The following is a 3,176-nucleotide window of genomic DNA, read 5'->3' as shown; positions in this document are numbered from 1 at the left end:
AGAGAGAGAGAGAGAGAGAGAGAGAGAGAGAGAGAGAGAGAAAGGTAATTATTTAAATAAGAGATGTAAAATATAAAAGGCAAATAGAAAATAGCAGTTATATGAAAACGAATCGCAAATTCAAATAATTGATGTTCAATGATGATCGCGTTTTGATGCATTGATTTAACTGCCAAAGACACGTATTTATTTTTCAATATTTGTTTTGCGTCACAATGGAGAAACGTTACGTCGAAGATTGTAGAAATAGATAAAATTAATCGCAAAAAAAAGTATATAATTATAAAGAATAGAAAATAGGAAATAAAGGCCCAGTCAAAACTAGATCTTTAACATACATATAGTATATATAAATTCACATTGAATTATTTAAGCATTAAAGATCCAGTTTCGACTGTTATGGGCCTTTATTTCCTATTCTTTATAATTATATACTTTTGTGCAATTAATTTTATCTATCTCTACAATCTTTGACATAACGTTTCTCCATTGTGACGTAAAAAAAACATTGAAAAATAAATACGTGTCTTTGTCCTTTATTTCCCATTTCTTATTGTTAGTTTTTTCACATGTACGGTCCAATATGATTCTTATTATTTTTATTATTATAAAGAATAGTTAAAAACAATATTCCTTCTCTCCAAACAAATATTAAAACTGTCTAAAACATTTTTTAAATGTTTAGAAATATTACTATACATAAACACGTTTATCATCCAGAGATCTGTATTATATTTGAAATAATATAATTTTGTTACAGTAAATATCGCATAATCATTAAAAAAAAAAATCAATTATTGTTCTTCTGTTTGTATTATTCTTTATATTCTATTAATTATCCAATAATTTGGAAAAAACATTTAAGAAATACCTATTGATTCTTATATATCTTCAATCGACAAATACGCCTCTTTCCTGCATCACATATAGTACAACATAATGTTACTTTAGATAAATCGAGTGATTTTCAGATTCGTTTTCATATCCCGAAGCGAACTCTCGAGAAAATGCCGGAAATTTAAGTCCCATCCTATTATAGGTAGCTTCCGATATCTCGCAGATACCACCTACTATTATTGTAGATATCTATTGCTATTATTGTTGACAGTGGTATCAAAGAAATGTCTCTGCTATTTTGCTGAAAGAACTTTGATGAGTTTTTCCCTTTTTCCTCTTTTGTAAAGAATACATCTATTATTAAAATATATCTGTGAACAATAATTAAAAATCTAAAATATTAATCAAACGATATATTTCAACCATCTTCATTGAACATTTTAGACATCTCAAAACTATCGCATTTGCAACCGTTATTTCGCATCGTAATAATAAATATTACATCAATTAAATTTTCAACTATGAATATGATATATCACTATTAAAGTCCCACCTACGATAGTCCCAGGTGATAGTGTACGTGAAAATTATTATAGAGATCTGCAGAGCAGTTAAATGACGAAATTACACTCTCTCGTTAGAACTCGCCAACATCTGTTCCGAATTTCCATTCTCTCGCCTGGCACGGCGTACTTCGACCTCCAAAATCTCTCGTATAGCACTGCCGATTGTCGAGTCTCGCGTGGAGAAGTTCGCACGAATAATGTATCCAGTCAGTCGAATCTCTCCCGGATTAGCTCTGTGTGTGTGTGTGTGTGTGTGTGTGTGTGTGTGTGTGTGTCCTCTTGTAGAACGTTTTCACGGTAATGATAATGGGTTACCGCGATCTCCTCGCGGTAACGTTTCTTCTGCACGTATGCACGTGGAATACTTCGATATCACTGTCTCCTGTAATGCTCGAACGTAGCGTACATACAATCATTTTCATCACTCGTTCCACTGACACTTCGATGCATTTATCTTCTCGCTTTGTCCCTTTATGATGACCGTTAGTTGAGGAACGAAATTATTTTCCACACTGTCGCACGGTCTATCGCGCGATCACGAAAAGTGCTTTAGTTCGCTTTATGATAGCACAAAATGAGGCACGCGATGATCGGTAATTTTATTTTTTATATCACACAAGTAATACTATATTCCATTGTAAAGCTCTCGCGTTCTTTGGAATCAATTCGCTAGGTCTGATCAATACGATCAGGACGAAATAAATACCAATATCATTTCAACTTCTATTTGAATCCGTGTTAATTCGTAAGTTACATGTAATATGATGATGCAATGGATAAAAATTTTTTTACACATCGATATTTAGCCTATTATTCCTTTTCATCGTATTGAACACACTCAAGTATCAGATTATTTAATAGTGATCACAATCCCCTTTAAACTTAAGCTTGAGTGTTAAATGGAACGTTAAATAAATAAACGTTTGTTTGCATGCACGTCGTTTCCAATCGTGCGGTCCCTTTCTCAATACTGGTCGTACAGTTCATTTGTTTGATTCCTCGTCGTTCCCATCATCCATCCTATCCACGCGTAGGTATGTTATATGTATATGACGGGTTCCAGCATCGACCACGCGGGTCCCTTTTGTGTGCATGAGAACAGAGTGACCGGTGTGAAGAGGAATGGATGACGCTGTCGGGAACAAACTGTGGAGCCGCGGGGAGACTTGACGCAGAGAATAGTTCGAGAAGGGTGCTACAGTAAGAGCATAAAACAGAAAGAAAACTGTACCTTGGAACAAAAACACACGAGTTTCCTGTGGAATGGATACGATATATATCGTAGATCCAAAAAGAAAGGTCTGTCTTTGCCTCCTTTACGACCGTCATTTAGGGGTTTTTATATTAATCTATTGCCAGAATTTTGATCGAGAAATCTAAATAAGAAGAGAAAGATTTAGATATTAGAAAGTTTGACTGTTATCACAGTTTCTAATACAAAAATAGAGATAAAGATTAAATATTAAACAGGAAAAAATGGTGCTTATAAGCGCTGTAAGCGGTACAAAACGGAACGTATCCAAAGTGCTGATTGCTATATTTCTTTTGTGTGTGTATGTGTGTACATATATATACTAGTATATATATATATACACACATATTTATACATTAAAAGAGGGAAAGAATAAAATGTATTTAACTGTATTGCATTAAGAAGATATATTTTAACAGAAAGTAATTATTTAAAACTTCGTGTATTAAATAAAACGCGTTTGATTAAAGTCACTTATCAGATTAGCGCCGCAATCTATTTATAGATGTAGGTTTACACGC

At 33.4% G+C, this 3,176-nt stretch overlaps 1 protein-coding gene across 1 annotated transcript in view; it reads right to left on the bottom strand.

The window, feature by feature from the left end:
* The window catches only part of LOC108757073 (two pore potassium channel protein sup-9), an 83,558-nt gene that overhangs the window by 54,003 nt on the left and 26,379 nt on the right, over positions 1-3,176 (bottom strand). The gene's annotated exons all lie outside the window — the stretch shown is intronic.

The sequence above is a fragment of the Trachymyrmex septentrionalis genome, unplaced genomic scaffold (assembly GCF_001594115.1).
Source record: "Trachymyrmex septentrionalis isolate Tsep2-gDNA-1 unplaced genomic scaffold, Tsep1.0 scaffold131, whole genome shotgun sequence".
NCBI lineage: Eukaryota > Metazoa > Arthropoda > Insecta > Hymenoptera > Formicidae > Trachymyrmex > Trachymyrmex septentrionalis.
Note: the sequence above shows the minus strand (reverse complement) of the source record. Positions and strands in the feature narration are given on the sequence as shown.